Raw genomic sequence first — 20,317 nt, 5'->3', positions numbered from 1 at the left:
CATCTTTGGGGGGAATCGGGGAAGGCATTATTCTGCCTACCACAGTGCTTATTGCAGAGGATCACCAAGGTAGTGAAGGCGTCAAGTTGGATATGGAGAATCAGACTAAGAAGAAGTGAAGATTATTCCAAAATTTATTGCCTAGGAGAGAATAAGATAATGTTTATAAAGGGATTCGTGCAGTAAGTGCATAAGTGGTTGTGCTTCAAAGGATAATGGTACAAATTAGACATACAATAGCTCAGAAGGGAAAAGAAGCTTACAGATGTGGAAGGAGATGAAGCAGCATAATATTTATCTTGCAAAGAACAGAATTTGGGATCCAAGTTCTCACTTTACATTGGATCAGCCAGTGGTTTGCATGGAAAAAGCCCTAAGTTTACCAAGAACTCAGTGTTGTTTCTGTCATTAGTGAAAGAGTCGGGAAGAACGGGAGAGATGGGAGAGGACCATAGTAAAGGAGCAATTTCTTGGCCTCTTTCTGTCACGATTGCACAATGCATAGATTCTGAGGAGAAAGGGAAACTTTTATAAAAAGAAGAAAGCAAGATTTCTGAAGCTCATAGGAATGTTCTTTTTTTTTTTTTTCTTTTTTCCAGGAACATATGGGAAAGAAATCCCCTCTGAAACCAAAGCCCAGCCATCAGAGATTATGAGATTTTTCAGGCTTTCCTTATAATCTTCCTTACATTTGTCTCTTTAAACATGTTTAACTTGACCTTTGAGAAACTGCTGATAAGCGTTATCAAACGAGTTAAATTAACAAACCCTCCCACCTTGCTTGGTTGGGTGGTACCTTCCAAGGCCACTGTAAATGTGTATCAGTGTGAACCTGATCCAGAAACAGCCGGGAAGGGAACAAAGTTTAGTCTGTGAGTAAATAGTCAGCTGCTGGTAGTTTCACGCTGTCTGTCCAGACTTCAGCTCTAGGTAAGTAGTTTTTTAAAAACTATTATGACATTTTAATATAAAAAGGACTGTAAGAATAATTCCCATCTAAGATTAAATCAAGTTCCTACCTGGCTCTAAAGCTTGTGTACTAGACCTACTTAAAAGGAAGTTTCAGTATTTACAAGTAGTTTTATTTTTTAAAATGAAAAGGAAAGCCATGAAGTTTTTGAGCAAATATTCTGCTAAAACAGGCCCTGTTTGCATAAAGTGACTTTTAATATCTTATGTTGAGTGAAGATGTTTATAGTTAGAAAATAAGTGAGTGAATATACATCTGGTGCCCAGAGATTGATTTGTTTTTTAAGTAGTGCTTAGGTTTCTCCCCTTGGGGCCACATGTGGCTTCTGGATTCTTGAGTACAGCCTTTTGACTGAATAAAGAGATTTGTTCTGTGAAGTTTGGATTCCGTCTAGGGGTGGCACTTGGGGATCTGGAGGGCCACTTGCCGTGAGGCCGCAGGTTCCCCACCCCTGATCCGTTCATGCTATAAACTCATTTAGCAAATATTTAGTAGTCTCTCGGGTGATTAAACTGGAGGTTTTGACGTTCAAAGAAATTAAATGAATGAGAATAAAGTGGAATTGAATATGCTGTAACAAGATGTCAGGATCCTAGATTTAAGAGCAGCAGAATGTATTTTCAAAAGGAGGAATTTTGTGAAATGGACGGAAGCCTGAGAAATTTTATACAGCTTCAGAGAAACCTGGTGTTTGGGTAAAGATTCTGACATCTGTACTGATTTTTTTCACACTAAATTCCCAGGACTATAGTATGTAAAATGTTTCATATTTGAAATTAGAATTGCCATGTTTCAGCTGTTCTAGTTCTGTGTTGAGATTAGGATCCAGGAACTACATATTGTTACACAATCATATTGACTTTATTGAGTGCAGTTACCAGAATATTAAGGTTGCATTTGGTGTTGATATTTTCTATTTCCCTTTTACCACAATGTATTTGGAAAAATACAAAACAAAAACTCCTGGTACATGACAATTTTAAGACTTTGAATATAGAAATACAGTTTGATGGGGTTAATATATAAAAGTTTAAAGTCTGGCTGTTAGCCAGTAGCCTTTCAAATCGCTCGGGGAGTGCTGAGAAGAGAGATTGTTTATACAGAAGTTCCCTGGGTTTGCCCTTTCCTCTGTCTTCACCTCAGACCTCAGGGACATTCAGTCTGTTTCTCTAGCCTGCTTCTTACTCCTGTCGTACTGAGTGAGAGCCCAGATGATGGTACTGGGCCCCAACTGATTCTTGGTGAGATGCAAGCCCAGGACACGCTGTCCTAAGCAGGCTGTAAGGGCTGTAAAGAAGTAAAACCTTCTACTCACCCTTTAGATTACGGAGTCTCAGTGATTCTAGGTTCCTGAGCTGATTAACGTCCTCAAGTCAATAGCCTCTGCTGGGCAAAGCTACTCATTTAGTTGCTGGTTCATGGGGCAGGAGTAGGGAGGGAAGGGGGTCCTGGGAAAGAAGCCAGCGTGGCAGGTGACACCGTTGCCAGGGAAACAGCTATTGCCTCATCAGATTTTAAATATTTCAGTTTTTTTTTTTTTTCCTCCTCACTCCAATTTTAATATAAATTTTTTTTTTTTTGCAGTTTTTTTTTTTTTTTTAGATTTTAAGGATGTCAATTTTATTTTTTTTTTCAATTTAATTTTACAGAATCAAAGAGTCTAACAGTATATCTTGTTAGATACAATATGTCCTCATAATGTATACATTATTTCTTGTACAATGATATGAAATAATATGGGAAATATTCATGATAAATTATTAAGTGAACAGTGCAAGTTAAAAACAATAGTTTCATATTTTTTCCCCACCCCCCCTTTCCCGAGTCAGCACCTTCAAGTGTTACCACTCCCCAAACGGTGCGCAATGCACTCATTGTGTAGGCATACCCCCATCCCCTCCCCCACCCCCCACCTCAGTCTGATGTCCAATTGGTGTCGTTCCCAGATTTGTATTTAGGTGATGATCAGGGAAACCAATTTTCTGGTGAGTACATGTGATGCTTGTTTTTCCATTCTTGGGATACTTCACTTAATATAATGGGTTCCAACTCTCTCCAGGAGAACCATAGAGATGTCGTATCTTCATCATTCCTTATAGCTGAGTAATATTCCATGGTATACATATACCACAGTTTACTAATCCAATCATGTATTGATGGGCATTTGGGTTGTTTCCACATCTTTGCTATTGTGAATTGTGCTGCTATAAACATTTGGGTACATGTGCCTTTGTTACAGAATGACCTTTTTTCCTTTGGGTATATGCCCAGTAATGGGATTGCTGGGTCAAATGGCAGGTCTACTTGAATCTGTTTAAGATACCTCCATAATGCTTTCCACAGGGGTTGCACTAGTTTGCAGTCCCACCAGCAGTGTATTAGTGTTCCTGTCTCTCCACACCCACGCCAACATGTGTTGTTTTGGGCTTTTTTGATAAAGGCCATTCTCACTGGGGTTAAGTGATATCTCATTGTGGTTTTGATTTGCATTTCCCTGATGATTAGAGATGTTGAACACTTTTTCATATGTTTGTTAGCCATTTTTATATCTTCTTTTGAAAAATTTCTATTCATGTCCTTTGCCCACTTTTTGATAGGGTTGCTTGATTTTTTCTTGCTGATTTTCCTGAGTTCTAAATAGATTCTTGTTATCAGTCCTTTATCTGATGTGTAGTATGCAAAAATTTTTTCCCATTCTGTAGGTGGTCTGTTTATTCTCTGGACTGTTTCTTTGGCTGTGCAGAAGCTTTTTAATTTAATCATGTCCCATTCATTTTAAATATTTCAGTTTTTTAAGAACCCGGAAGGCCATACAGGCGTGTACTGGCTGAATTGTAGCCAAGCCCCTTTGGGATTTTTTTTTTTAAACCTCCAGTAGCTGCCTGTAACATCCATGCCATTGCCTAGGCCCTACACAGCCTGCACGATCTGGCTTCTGAGCATATTTTACATCATTGCCTACCACTGTTCTCCTCACTCGGGTTGCTCCAGCTACACAGGGCTTTCTGCTGTTCCTTGAACATATCAAGCTCCTTCCTGCCTTGGGACCTTTGCTGCCTAGAAACCTCTTCCCTCCCTTTTTTCAAGTCTCTACTCAAAGGCCTTCTCCCCAGAGACGCTTTCCCAGATTGCCCTAACTAAAATAGCACTCCACTTCTACCACATCACTCCTTTTCCCTTTTCCCTGACTTATCTTTTAAAAAAATAGCTACTTGGCATTATTTAATTTAATAAATTTAAATTATTTAAAATTTTAAAATATCTGTGTGTGTATATATAATATCTGTGTGTGTATATATATAATATATGTATACCTGTATATGTGTGTGTGTGTGGGTGTGCAGTATATATGTTTGGTTTTTTCCCCCTAGAATGTAAGTTCTTTGAGGGCAAGAACTTTATCTTGTTCATTGCTGTATTGCCAGTGCCCAAAGTAGTGCCCACTTGACATATAGCAGACATTTGGTAACCAGTTGTTGTATGAATAAATTAACGTTGATTGGTGTCATTAAAATTTATTTCTAAGCATAGAAATTTTTTGAATAGGTGATATAGTCACATTTCTAAGATCAAAGCATACATTGAAAAGTCTTCCCAACTCAGCCAGTTCATTCAGTTCCCATTCAGGGTCCCCAAACCACTGCTATTATTTTTTCATGTATCTTTCTGGAGTTTTTTGATATATATGTAAGGAAGTATAAACGTATAAATTGATTATTTACCTCCTTTTTATACATAATATTAATAATATACATACCATTCTGAATTGTTTCACTTATATGTTGAATCTCTTCCCATCTAGGTAATAGAGCACTTTCTTATTTTTTTATTTTTGAGACAGAGTCTCACTCTGTTGCCGGGGCTAGAGTGCCATGGCGTCAGCCTAGCTCACAGCAACCTCAAACTCCTGGGCTCAAGCAATCCTACTGCCTCAGCCTTCCGAGTAGCTGGGACTACAGGCATGTGCCACCATGCCCGGCTAATTTTTTCTATATATTTTTAGTTGTCCAGCTAATTTCTTTCTATTATTTTAGTAGATACGGGGTCTCGCTCTTGCTCAGGCTGGTCTTGAACTCCTGAGCTCAAATGATCCGCCCACCTTGGCCTCCCAGAGTGCTAGGATTACAGGTGTGAGCCACCACACCTGGCCCACTTTCTCATTTTTAAACAGCTGCATGCTATTCCATTGTATGGGTGTAGTATAATTTATCTAACCAGTCACCTATTGATAGACATTTTGATTGGTTCCAGTGTCTTCCTATTGTAAATAATGCTGAAGTTCATAACCTTGTATGTATATAATTTCATACATGCATATAGTATATGGTGATTAAATTCCCCAAAGTAGAATTACTAGATCAAAAAGTATCATAAATATTGCCAAATTGCCTTCTATAGGGATTGTACCAATTTGTACTCCACCAGCAATGTATAAGAGTACTGTTTCTCATACCCTTGCCAACTGAAAGTGTTATCAGACTTTTGGATTTTTGCCAATCTGATAGGTTAAAAAATGATTTCAGCATGGTTTTTGTTTTTTAGAATTTATAATAAAATTTGTGTTAAAGTTTTCAAAAGTAATTTTTATTTTTAATTGTGGTTAAAACATAACATAAAATTTACTATCTTAACCATTTTAAGTGTACAGCTCAGAGGTGTTAAGTATATTCACATCGTTGTGCAACAGATCTCTAAAATTTTCCCATCTTGCAAAACTGAAACTATATTGAATAACAACTCCCTGTTTCCTCTTCCCCCTATCCCCTAGCAACTACCATTCTACTTTCTGTTTCTATGAATTTGACTATTTTAGTACTTATCTCATATAAGTGGAATCACGCAATATTTATCTTTTTGTGCTGGGTTATTTACTTACCATAATGTCCTCAAGGCTTGTCCTTGTTGTAGCATGTGACAGAATTTCCTTCCTTTTTAAGATTAATAATTTTCCATTGTATGTATATACCACATTTTGTTTGTTCATCCATCAGTGGATATTTGGGTTGCTTCCACCTCTTGGCTATTCTGAATAATGCCTCTATGAACATGGATATGCAGATATCTCTTTGAGATCCTGCTTTCAGTACTTTTGGATATATACCCAGAAGTGGGATTGCTGGATCATATAGTAATTCTATTTTTAATTTTTAAAGGAACCACCATATCGTTTTCCATAGTGACTACACCATTTTATCATAGTTTTCATTTGTATTTCTCTCATTACGAGAGGGGTTGAGCATCTTTTCGTATTTAAGAGAAACTTGCCCTTTTTCCTGTGAACTGTTTGTATTCTTTGCCCTTAATGGGATTTTTTTCTGTTACAAACTTGATAACATTTTTTGTTCTTGTGCCTATGAGTTTTCCAAATTTATAAGCTAGTACGGTAGTCATAGCTACAGGTATGGAATAAGACTGAGTGAGTTTGATTTCCAGATCTATTAATAGCTGTAGAATCTTGATTGGGCAAATTACTGAATCTTTCTGAGCTGCATTTTCTTACCTGTTAAATAGGAATAACATTGGATTGTAAAGATTAAATGAGATGAGGTATATTAAGTGTTTAGCATAGAGCCAGTATGATAAAGCATAAATAAATACAAAAAAAGGCCTAAAGCTCAGAAAAAAGTAAAACTCTCATTTTTCACACATTACATGAAAATACATAAAAGTACATTAAAAAAACCCTATAGAGTCTATAAAAAATACTTGTACTAATTAATAAATTTAGTAAAGTCACAGTTTATAGTCAATATAAAAATCATGTTAGAAATAATTTTGTTCCTCATGAATTGAATAAAATATTAGGATAGCTAAAACAATTAGAAAATAAGTGAAAATATTACCATTAAAAATATCTCACACATAGGAATAAATTTTAAAAAGAGCAGAAAACCTCTATGCTGAAAATTTAAGAAGCCAGAAATAAAAAGCATAATATATTAATATATACCATGATCATGGATTATAAAACTCAAAATTGTTAAGATGCCAATCTCCCTAAATCAACTGATGGATCTAGTGCAATCCTATCAAAATTCTAGCAGCCATGGTTGAAGAAATTGACAAGCTGCTTCTAAAATTTATGTGGAAATGCAAAGGATATAAAATAGCTAAAACAATCTTGGAAGGGAGTAGCAAGGTGGATGATTTATAATATGTGATTTCAAGACTTAACTATGAAACTACAATAATCAAGACAGTGTGATATTGTCTTAAGGATGCACAGACGTATCAGTGGAACAGAATGGTGCAACCAGAAATAGATCCACACATATAAGGTTGATTGATTTGTTTTTTATCAAGATGATGAGTAAGTTCAATGAGAAAAGGATAGTCTTTTAATATGTTTCTAACACAAATTATTTTCTCATGGGGGGAAAAAAGAACTTTCGCACCTCTCTCACTATATATAAAAATAAATACACATGGATCATAGATTTAAACATAGAACTCAGAACCAGAAAGCTAGAAAAAACTAGAAAAATATCTTTGCAATTCTGAGATATGCAAAAATTTCTTGGGCAGGACACCAAAAGTGCTAACCATAAAAGTACATTAAATAAAATTAAGTGAGCTTACTTATTGCAAGACTTCTCAGGACCTTTAATATGTTAATGTTTTTAGTAAGAGTGTCATGCAGCATTTCCCAAGGATAATAGAATCCTTTATTCATCTGGAGCATTCAACTAAAATGAAGGAGTGAATAGAATATACTTGGAAAAGTGTTGCTTTGGTTCTCTGCTCAAAACATACTATTTTTGAGAATTGTAATAAGCCCCCTCTTTGGTGCAAATTATGTATCTAGATCCCTTTTCTTTCAACAACTAAAGAAAACCATTATTCCCAAAGAATTGTGATTACTCCCCATCCCATATTCACTGATTGGCCAGCCAACAGTTGCAGTCATTACTATTGGTAGGATTCTAGGCCACTGTCACACCAGATTAGAATTCACCACAGTAAGAGGAGCAAAGAGTGACTGAAGGTGCAAAGTGTTTTGCATTTTTCTTCCTGTAGTTTCCACATACAGTCATCCCTCGGTATCTGTGGGGGATTGATTCCAGAACCTCCTCATGATAATGAAATCCAAAGATTCTCAAGTGCTTAATATGAAATGGTGTAGGATTTGCATATAACCTATGTATGTCCTCTCATATACTTTAAATTATCTCTAGAGTACTTATATACCTAATACAATGTAAATGCTATGTAAATAGTTGTTACACTGTATTGTTTAAGGAATAAGAAAAAGAAGTCTGTAGATGTTCAGTACAGACTCAATTTTTTTCCCAAATATTCTCCCCATCCTTGGGACCCACGGACACAGAGGAGAATAAGCAGGTCCAACTATACTTGTTTGGCCTGCTCTGCCCTGCTCTCTCACTGTCTATCAAACTCCAGGTTGTTAACCCTTTGCTTCTCTCTGCTCAACTCCAATAGTTCTAGTTCATAATTGCTTGAAGGCCTTCAGACTGACAGTCTTTATGCATTCTAGATTTCTGTAGCATACCCAGTCTCTGACTCATAGATCACTGACCTCATCAGATTCCTCCACCTGTTGTTGCTGCCCATGAACTGAAGTTTTATGGAATATGAGTTGTGACAAAAGAAATATGAGAAGAGCCAGAAGAGAAAGTAGAAGTCAAACTTCAGCTTAACCAGAATTTGGCCCAGGCTCATCCTGTTTAGGAAAAGAGATTTCAGAAAGAAGTCAAAATGGTATGTAATGCCAGAGGAATATAAAAAGGAAAGAAAGTTGAAAAAAGTATACCTATAAGATCTCTGGGTTGTATTTTTTTTTTTTTTTTTTTGAGACAGAGTGTCGCTTTGTTGCCCTGGCTAGAGTGAGTGCCGTGGCGTCAGCCTAGCTCACAGCAACCTCAAACTCCTGGGCTTAAGTGATCCTACAGCCTCAGCCTCCCGAGTAGCTGGGACTACAGGCATGCGCCACCATGCCCGGCTAATTTTTTTCTATATATATTTTAGTTGGCCAGATAATTTCTTTCTATTTTTAGTAGAGACGGGGTCTCGCTCTTGCTCAGGCTGGTCTCGAACTCCTGACCTTGAGCGATCCACCCGCCTCGGCCTCCCAGAGTGCTAGGATTACAGGCGTGAGCCACCGCGCCCGGCCTGGGTTGTATTTTTAAAGTTGAATTATTTTAATAGATACTAGTTTCTCCTGAATGTGAGAAGCCAGTGACCAGATATGGAAATGTCATTGTTGTCATCTGAATAGAGTTTACTAGAAAGACTATACATGACTAGAAATTAAGAGGCTTTAATTTTAGATCTGCCACTAATTTGGTTGGTAAAATATACTCTTTTAAAGAAAAAAATTATTTCCCTCCCCCTTACTGCAAAAAATAAAGTATTTATATGTGTGTTTCTATATGCATATGTGTATACACACACACACACACACACACACACACACACCCCAGGATCTGTCTTAGATACTTTCTCATATTCTGTCTCATTTAATCATCTGTCTGTGTCTTAGCTTCTTCAACCTGGAAAATGGGATAATGATATCTTGTTCTGCCTTCCTTATAGAACATTTGTTGTTCTTTAAGGACTGGGCAATTAAATATATTACTTTGAGTATTACTTCATAATTTAAAGAATAAATCTTGAATGCCTTGTTGTGAGATGTATACCAGTGTTTCCATAGCAAAATGATGTCATGAATTCTGATAAAATTCATTTCAAAATACACCTGCAATGCAAACTTAGCAGAAGTAGTTTACACAGGATGTTTTACAGACATCAAAGACAATTGTGAAACACCTGGAAAGTATAGAACTTTTCTCTACTTCTCAATAAATGCAACACAAAGTAAACACGCCCTTCATGGTACGTTATGACACACCTCATTAAAGAAAAATGGGCAAGAGAAGCACTTAGGCAAATAAATAGAGGCAGGATGACAACACAGATGATAATAAAAAGAATTTCACATTAGAACTTTAAAACCAATTTTTGGCCTGTATGAAGATAAGATGAACAGTTAGAAGGATAAGAAAGCTTATAGGTGTTGTGAGGGGTCAAATGGAAAGATGCTTCTGTAACTCTAATATTAATACTTATTAACCTGGACCTGGTAGCTGAGAAAAACTTGATTTCTTTTCTAGCAACCTGATCCTTTATATATTTTATAAACACAATAGCAGTTTAAGAATTACTGGGCCCCTCCTCTAGGCTGTCTTCCCATTGTCCTTCCAGCTTTTGTAATTTAATATGGGGGGGGGAGGGGCACAATAGCTGCCACCTATCCAAAAAACTAGGAACTTCCCTCACTGAAGTTCCCTAAAATAACTAGGAAATCACAAACTGAGGAATAAACCCATCAAAGAAAGATCATAAAAAGTCAGCAATTGAAAAACTGAAAAAGGCTACCTGTAAGATCTATTATCTGGAGGGTGATTACATAATAAGGTCCATAGGAACAGACATGAAAAAAAGGTGTCTTACATGGGTACTTTGAGAAACCATAAAAAAGGAAATAATTTTGCCAGAACTTTTCCCAATTGAAAGGTTCAAGAATCAAGTGTACAAACAACGTACTTAAGAGATTATCCAAGAAATGCATCAGAAGCAGTAAGTAGCAAGTTGGCAATCACCAATATATAGGTGGATGTTGATAGTGCTGGTTCCCTGAATAAAGAAAAAGAACAGAAAACATTATGAAAACCTTACTACTCAGTACAGACGTTACCTTCAGTCTATAACGTTACCCTTATGCCTATCAAATCAATTCTTCAAATTTGATATTTATTTTTGATTTCTAGGATTTCTTCTTAATTTTTTTATGTTCCATCTCTGTGGTTGAATCCACCATTTGTTCCTGCTCCCCTTTTCTACTAGATCCTTTAAGAGAGGGAGTTATGGTGGTGGCTGTTACAAGAATCTATATATAAGTTAAAACTATTAGAACTGTACACCATGAAAAGTCAATTTTACTGTATATTAATTATGAAAAAAAGATTCTGGTCTGTTTAAAGCAAACATAATAATAACGTATGATAGGGTTAAAAGCATATAAAGAAGTAAAATCTATAACAATAAGAGCACAAACAAAAGGTGGCAATAAAGTTATACAATATATGAGGTAGACTATAGTAAGTTAAAGTTGTATATAATATATCTCTAAAACAGTGATTCTCAAAGTGTGTTCTGCAGCCTGGCAGCATCAGGATTAGGTGGGATCTTGTGAGAGATGAAATTCTTGGGCTCCACCCCAGACCTAACTTAATCAGAAACTCTGGGGGTATGGCACCATAATCTGTCTTTCTGTGATTCTGATGTATGCTAAAGTTTAAGGACCACTGCTTTAGAACAGGAGTTGGGAAACTTTTTTCTATAAGGAACCAGATAATATTTTAAGCTTTGTGGGCCATATGGTCTCTGTAGCAACTGCATACATAACTCTGCCATTGTAGCACAAAAGCAGCAACAGACAATGCATAAATGAATAAGAAAGGCTATGTTCTAATGAAGTGTTATTTATAAAAACAAGCAGCCAGCTGGATTTGGCTCACCAGTATAGTTTGCCTACCTCTGCTTTAGAGCAACTATTCACACACACTCTCACACACGCTCTCACACACACACTCACAGACTGCTGATATGCTAAAAATAAAATAAAAAGAAATATTAAAATATACAGAACGTCCTCACTTCGCACCATAGTGTGGGACCATAAAAATGATCATGCAAGCTAAAACCATGCAGAACACTTTTAATAACTATGGGAAAAATTATGATTGCTTTGTGATCTTTAATGTTTTTTTTTTTTGTCAAAACATTTTTGATAAGGGGTAGGGGGAAGGTATTTTGTGGACAGGAAAGGTACACCAGCGAACTTTCTAGAGATGATAGACATATTGTAGATCTTGTTTTGGGTGGTAGTTACATCCATGTGTAGAATTGTCAACACTCATTGTACTGAACTCTTAAGAACTGTGCATTTCATGTATGTAAATTATGTATGTCAATCAAAGGGATTTTTTTGGGTTTTTTTGTTTTTGTTTATTTATTTATTTATTTATTTTTAAGACAGAGTCTCACTTTGTTGCCCAGGCTAGAGTGTCGTGGTGTCAGCCTAGCTCACAGCAACCTCAAACTCCTAGGATCAAGCGATCCTACTGCCTCAACCTCCTGAGTACCTGGGACTACAGGCATGTGCCACCATGCCCAGCTAATTTTTTCTATATATATTTTTAGTTGGCCAGATAATTTCTTTCTATTTTTAGTAGAGACAGGGGGTCTCGCTCTTGCTCAGGCTGGAAAGGTTTTTTAAAAGTACAAAAAAAGGTCTGGAATATAATCTGTAGTTCACATTAGGTGACATTCTTATTGCAGATAAAACCTGATATAAATTATGGGGTACCCTCCCAAATCCAAGAAAAAGGGGCATTAGAGGGAGAAGCAAGAGTAAGGTCATGTAGCCTAGTAGGTTGGGAGAAGGAACAGTTCAGTTTGACTAGAGCTTAGAGTGAATATTAGGAGAGTGGCAAGAAATGAGGACAGAGAACTTGGTAGGGTCGCATCAGGAATTGCCTTTACGTACCAAGTTTAAGGAGTTTGTACTTCATCCTGAGGATTATGAGGAACTTCCCTTAGGAGGCTTCAGTGTTCTCTCCTCTTCTTATAAGGACACCAATCACTGGATTTAGGACCCACCCTATCCAGTATGACCTCGTATTAACTTAACTAATTAAATATACAAAGACCTTGTTTCCATATAAGGTCACATTTTCAGGTTCTAGATAGTTATGAATTTTGGGTGGGGGACACTATTCAACCCACCACAACACACAATAGTGTCCCCCCAAAATTCATGTCCACCAGAACCTCAGAACAGGATCTTTGTAGATTAGGTCCAGCCCACATTCAAGGGAAGAGGAATTAGGCTCTTCCTCTTGAAAGGAGAAACAAAGAATTTATAGACATGCCTTCAAACCACTACCATGGGCTTAACACAGTAAGCAGAGTGTGGGTTAAACATTGCATTAATTTCCTAGGGAAGCTGTAACAAATGACCACAAACTGAGTGGCTTAAAAACAACAGATTTTTTTTCTTTCATAGTTCTGGAGGCTGGAAGTCCAAAATCAGGGTGTTGGCAGGCCTGTGCTCCCTCTCGAGACTCTAGGAAATACTTCCTTGCCTCTTCCTAGCTACCGATGGCTCCTAGTATTCCTTGATGTTCCTTGGCTTATAGCTGCTTCACTCCAATCTCTACTTCTGTCTTCACATGGTTTTCCTTCTTATGTGTATCTCTGTGTGTCCTTCTAGTGAATAGAATAAAGAGGAAGTGAGGGTGTGCAGCTTTAGAGACCAGGTCAGGGACTGGCAAACTACAGTCCATGGGCTATTTTATAAAGTTTTATTGGAACTTACCTTGCCCATTTGTTTCTGTATTGTATGTGGCTGTTTTTGCACTGCAACAACTGAGAAGAGTGGTTGTAATACAGACTATATGGCATGGAAGCCTAAAATATTTACCATCTAGCACTTTAAGAAAAAGTTTGCCAAGCCCTGAACTAGGTCATAAAAAGCACTGCAGCTTTTTGCTTGCCGTGGATATCTTGCTCTAGGGGAAGCCAGCTGCCTTGTCATGAGGACACTCAGATGGCCCTGCAGAAAGGCCCATGTGACAAGAAACCAAAGCTTCCTTCAAACAGTCAGACAGGAATGAGGCCTCCTGCTAAAAGCCATGTGAGTGAACAATTTTGGAAGTAGTTCCTCAGGGTCCAGTGAAGCCTTCAGAGGACTACATGCCTGGTCAACTGCTTGAATGCAACTTTATGAGAGAGCCTGAGCTAGAACCACCCACCTAAGCTGCTCTTAGATTCCTGACCCTCAGAAACTGTGTGAGATAATAAATGTTTGTTATTTTAAGCTGTTAAGTTTTGGGGCAATTTGTTATGCTACAGTACACAGCTAATATACTCACCTTCCCCTTCTGCAGTTTTAATGCAGCCTGCAAGCTGCTCTGCCTGTCTTGTTCATGCCACAAGCCTTTGCTATGTTAGAAACATATTGGGAAATGAGACTTTTATGTATTGAAACTCCAAGATGACATAGACAAGACTTCAGGAAACAAAGGATATTGGAAGGCAGGGGCTGTATCTTCTGTGTATATGTATATACACACAGTATATATATATATTTACATATATATTTTACTTAATCCCCAATGTGACAATATATCTTCTATATTTTTTTCATAATTCTTCTTACTATCTAATACAACACTATTTATAATCATTGCTACTGATTTTAGGTTTATAAACCATGCTTATTTGAGTCATCAGGCAGGATGTTTGTTATGTTACTCACTACTATTTATACAAAAAGGAGTATTAGTGTATGCCATTATAATCTTTATTAGGTGTGTCTCAAGGATTGTACATGCTTTCTGTAAATGTAAACCAACTTGTCTCTAGTTGGGATGGTGTTGAGTTCTCTGGGCGTATTAATTTTCTATTGCTGCATAACAATGTGATCACAATTTAGTGACTTAGAACAACACACTTCATGACTTCAGTTCCTGGGCAGGGCCCAGTTGTGTCCTCTGCTCAAGGTCTCACATAGCTTCAATCAAGGTGTTGGCCAGGGCTGGGTTCTCATCTGGAGGTTCAACTGAGGAACTCATGCAGTTGATAATAGCATTCAGTTCCTTGTGGCCGTAGGATGTGCTTGTAGGACTGAGAGCTTCAGTTGTTTTGTTTTTGTTTTTTGTGCCTGCTGGCTAGAATCTGCCCTTGTTTCATAGAGGCCACCCACACTTCCTTGCCACATGTGGTCCCCCAACACGGCCACTTGCTTCCTCACAGGGAGCAAGGGAGAGAGAGAGACTCCAGACAGTCACTACAGTTTTATATAGTATGATGACATTAGTATGTGCATGTAATCATGTACATCCCAGCACCTTTACTGTATTCTATGGATTAGAAGCAAGTACTACTCACACAAAGGTGTGAACACAAGAAGATAAGGATCATGGGGGCCACACTAAGAGTGTGTCAGTCATAGTAGACTTGGAGATCATGCAGATTCTACTTGCAAGGTGCAATTAATGCCTTACCAAGATGGTTTTTGTAACTAAAAAGGCAGTGTAGTACATTATTTTTATTTATGTATTTACTTTCTGTTGCCTCCTCTGTGCTGTAAATGGATGACTACCAGCAGGGAGTTTTTTATTGAACAGAAATGGCATCATAGAAAGCAGGGTGGCAAAAGAAACACCTAATCCCAAAACTTACCTTCCAACTTGAATATACTGAAGCTAGAAACAGCTTGGCATGAAACTAGCTAGACTGAGCTAAGCAAAGGCTTCCTGCACATGAGAAGCTAAAAATGCTGTTGCCAGGAGCATAAAGGGAGTCTATTTCTATAAGGTCAAAGACACAATTTAAAAAGTTCTATTGTTTATTCCAGTGGATATGATAGATCCCAAATCTACCTTGATGTGTGATATGCATTCATTCATTTAGTAAATCACTACTGAATGCTTCTCGTATACAAGGCCCTTTGCTAGGTGCTACCCGATTTTGCATGTTGATGGTGTGTGTCAGTGGGAAAGTATGCCACCATCTACTGGCTACCACTGCCATGGGTGTGGAAAGAGGAGTCGAGGCACACGTGCCTAGTATCTGCCAGCCCTGGTATGTAGTATTTTTTCAAGAAGTTTGTTGGTAAAGGACAAGGGAGCAAGTAGATAAGTCAGGAGGAAATTTTGAAAAGGAGAGACATGGACATGCTTGTAGGCAAAGGAGAAGTTGAGCCAATAAGAAGAAACTGAAGACGTGATATATTTATCTGTGCCAAAAAAAGAATTTGTTACATAGTAGGTGCTCAGTTATATTAGTTGTCTTACCCCTCTCCTTACACAGTCTTTCTGTACTTTTTTTCTTAAACATATATTACACTGCTCTACTATGTGCCTCACGTGGCAGTAGATATCATAGTAACCAAACTGAGTATGTCCTTGACCCCTTTCCCTTTACGCCCCATACAGCTTGGAAACATCCTTAGCCATTCAAGAATCACTTGCTCCAGTCTTACTTCCTCCACCCCTTGTCAACCTTTGGCACTTCCTCCTTTGACTGTGCCCAACACAGAGTACCTCCTTAATCATGTTTTCTGCTACCATGTTGATTGCTTTGCATTCTGAGTTGGGTCCTCACTGCTGATGGATGGCCTTTCATTCTTATCTATTGTGTTTCCCATGGGGCTTTATCCAAACCTCTGGTGCTCCATGCAATCCCGACTCTATCGTCTTTCCCTTTCACCAGGTGACCATGCCTCCTATAACGTTTTGGAAATGGAATTTCTCAACTTCCTTTCTATTCATCTCCTAATCTTTTATTGCCATCCACACTTTTCTATTTTCTTACAAAAGAAAAATATGTATGTATACACATCCACATGCATATGCATATATACACACACCTTCTGATTGAGGATTTCCATCCCAAGCCCTCCTACCTCCTTAGAGGTTATTCCAGCCATGACCATCCCTCACTCTACTGAAAACACACATTATCTACTACAGAATAGTGTATTACAGAATCATTTTCAGGCTATTTTCCTTAAAACTAGAAGAGAAAAAAAACTGTAACAAGTTTTGTTTTTGTTTTATCCCATATATCTTTCATTTATTTGTGGTGAAACACTTAAAGTCTATTTTCTTAGCAATTTTCAAGTATACAATACATTGTTATTAACTATAGTCACCATGTTATACAATAGATCTCCTGAACTGTTTCCTCCTAATTGAAATTTTGTATCTTTTGATCAATATCTCCCCCAAACCCCCTTTAACATGTTTTTTAAAGTTAATATAGTTTATAGAGACCAGGCACAGTGGCTCACGCCTATAATCCCAGCACTTTGGGAGGCTGAGGTGCAAGGATCGCTTGAGGCCAGGAGTTTGAGACTAGCCTGAGCAACATAGCAAGACCCCATCTCTACAAAAAATAGCAAAATTAGCCGGGGATGGTGGTGCTTGCCTGTAGTCTCAGCTACTCGGGAGGCTGAGGCAGAAGGATTGTTTGAGCCTGTGAGTTTGAGGTTGCAGTGAGCTGTGATGACACTTCTGCTCTCTAGCCTGGGCAACAAAGCTAGATCCTGCCTCAAAATAATAATAATACTAATAATTAAAATAATTTAGTTAGAATAGCAGTGAACATTTATTAACTTAGCAACTTTTAAAACTTTTTCCAAAAGTAATACATTTATACTTCATAGATAATTTAGAGATTTAGATTAAAAGAGAAGAAAATAAAATCACCAGTATCCCTATATCCAGAGATAACCATGGTTAATATAAATATTCTTCTAGTTGTATATATGTGTTATATCACATAGTACCTATTATTGTGTTACCTGCCTTTTTTCACACTTTGTCATGAATATTTTTACCTGTTATTATATATTTTAGTATATAATTTGTAGAGGTTTTAAATATCCTATTGTATAATTTTACCATAATTTATTTATCAAATCTTCCATTGTAGGGATATTATTATATTGTTTCCAATGATTTTTGTTTTAAACAATTATTTGATAAAATCTTTATAACTAGATCCTTTTGCAAATTACTGATTATTTGTTTAGAATAAATTCCTCGAACTTGAATTTTGAGTCAAAAGATATTTACATTTTAAGCCTACTGATAGCTATTGCCAAATTGTACTTCAAAAAAGTTTTAACGATTATTTAACCATCAGCAATATGTAAGACAGCCCATTTTGCTTTACACTTTTCAAAGCAGTATATTATCACATTTTAAAAAATACTAACAATCTTAGCCACTTTGCAAGGAGAAACTAGTATCTCATTTCGTTTTAATTTGTATTTCTTTGATAATGAAGTTGAACATTTTTCTTATTAGCCATTGCAACTTTTTTGTCTGTGAATTGCCTGTTCCTAAACTTTTTCCTCCTCTTCCCCCTGCCTCATTAGTATGTTGATAATTTTTGAACTCATAGTTGTTCAAATTAGTAAAAGTGTATTTTGTACTTCATTTTTCTGATGGTTTTGAATTGGGGTTTTCTCAACTCAAAGGAAGGTAGACTTGTTTTTTCATACAAGATAGGCTAGAGACTATTTATATGTATAGATATAGATATATCAAGCTATAGCTTGACAAAACCATTTAATACTGCCCTATGTAGCTTATTTACTCTATTTCTTTATATAGCATTGCCTTATTGATCATCATTCAAGGTTCTGGAATAATTAATAGTTTAATTAAAAGTAAAATAGAACATTTATCTCAGTCTATTTATCTGACATAAATTATTCTTCAGTAACATTAGTGTATTGTATTTTCCTCTTTGAAGTTTTTCAAACATGTTTTCCAAGTTTGCAGTAGGTGGCAGCATCAGAAAGCATTCTTTCATTCAGTTTTGAATGTAATCAAGCATTTATGGGGGATAATATAAAGAACTTGCCCTAAATGTGAAGAGTTTGTGATGGAAACTACTCCAGAAACGTAAATACAGCATAAAATTTGTGACTATTTCATAGCCCAACTAAGCAGCAAGTTCCAATAAATACTCTCTTGGAGACAATGCATTTTATCTTTTAAATGTTATGGTTCGTTTTACTGTTTTTTTGGCATTTTGCTTTTTCCTTCTACCTCTTTTTATATTGACTTACAGTGAAAGCCACTTCAAGACAGCAGCCTCTTTTCTAGAGGAGTGGTCTTTTGAAGATGACCATTTAATACAAAGCCTTGAGTATTTTATTAGGCTAAAAATAACATGCCAAGAAAATGTGGCCTTTTTAGGCTACTGCTTCTACTATGAACGATCTTCAATGGAGCTTCATTTTGCTAGTTTAAAAATTCAGGCCCAATACATCTCTCATGAGTATTTATAATAGGTTTCTCTAGATCATAATATTCCCCCTGAAGTTAGATAAGCATTGTCTGGAGCCATTCATGACAGGAGAAAGCAGCGCTACCACAGGGGACCTGGACACATGCCTGCTTTTGTTTCCAAGCTATACTGGCTGATGGATACTATGTCGCATAGGCCCGGAGGGGTGGCTATAAGATAGGCCTCGTGGTTATGGGTTTTGTGGGGGGAAAGAGGAACACTTGCTACTCTGGCCAGTTGAAAGCCAACGATGATTCTGATAGCAGAGAGACCAGATTGTTCTGATCCAGGAGCAACCAGAGCTGTAAGAATAATACGGAACTGTAAGCAGTGGCTTCCTTTTCTACTCATTCTTCAGACTGCCTCAGAAGGAGATAGAACAGATTGGGATTCAACAAAGTGAAGATGGCCTGGTGGGGTTTTTCCTACGCCAAAGATTCTGTTTTTGGGTAAAGAATTCTTTCACCCTTAATTCCATCCCAAAGCAAACTCTGTATGTGAAGATGTATTAAGATATGTTTTCAGTTCCAAACTATTATCTTCTTCAGGGCAGGAACTATGTGTGTATCACCAGATTTCAGCCCAATGCCAGGACATACTGAGTGCTCAGCAGGTTTTTAAGGAATGAATAAATGAAGTTAACTATCTTATAGTGACCCTCTCTTTTCATTCTTTCCTTTCATGTCTCCCTAAAACTGCCTCTTTGGTCACGTGCTCTTTAACACGCTATGTGAATACAATGAAGTATGCATTAATTCTTCCTCCTCAGCAAGGAGACAGCTTAAAGGAGAGATTTCTCAGGAAGAATGGCTATTGTTCGTTAGCCAACATGGGAGAGATCCCTAGGCTGAAGGCTTTTGGGGTGGTTTTTAAAAGATTAAAGCATCAGAATTTCTAAGCCAAGGAGAAAGAGGAATTTTTATGAGAATTGAAAATATATTCCCAGACCCTGGCATGTTTAATTCGGTTTCAACAGACACTTAATGAATTAATTCAAGTATCCTTGAATCATATATTCTATATTTTCAAAGTACTTCCGTTATTATGAGATGAACTGCTTCTAAAATACTTTTATGACCATTTCCACTTATATCTTGTTGGATCTCTGACTATAATAGCTTGGGCCTATGTTCCTTGTTTGTTCATCCTTGTATTAGTCATACTATATAGTTCGGCTAGTATTTTCTTTTATGTTAGACTGTACATACTTTTGAGACAAAACATGTGATTTTTAAAATTCTTATTGGCTTTTCTTTAAAACTGAGGACAGTATTCTATGTCCCAGGAGTACTGAGTGAATCTTAACCGACTGTACCAAGGAAAGAAAAGGACAGCATTAGTGGTCGCTGTTATCCAAAGATAGGATGATGTAATGCAAAGAACACTCAGGAGAATTGGGATCAATTCCTGGCTCTGCCACAAATTCCAAGACTATGGAAAAATCTCTGAGCCTCA

At 37.1% G+C, this 20,317-nt stretch overlaps 1 protein-coding gene across 1 annotated transcript in view; it reads left to right on the top strand.

Moving 5' to 3' along the window:
- The first annotated feature begins 871 nt into the window (after positions 1–871).
- The window catches only part of MAP3K13 (mitogen-activated protein kinase kinase kinase 13), a 125,607-nt gene continuing 106,161 nt past the window's right edge, over positions 872–20,317 (top strand). The window contains exon 1 of the mRNA XM_069475235.1: positions 872–930. The gene's annotated coding sequence lies outside the window, so the exon portion shown is untranslated. The remainder of the gene's footprint in view (positions 931–20,317) is intronic.

This window comes from Eulemur rufifrons, chromosome 7 (assembly GCF_041146395.1).
Source record: "Eulemur rufifrons isolate Redbay chromosome 7, OSU_ERuf_1, whole genome shotgun sequence".
Lineage (NCBI taxonomy): Eukaryota > Metazoa > Chordata > Mammalia > Primates > Lemuridae > Eulemur > Eulemur rufifrons.
The sequence above is the reverse complement of the archived record's forward strand: the minus strand, read 5'-3'. Positions and strand labels throughout refer to the sequence as shown.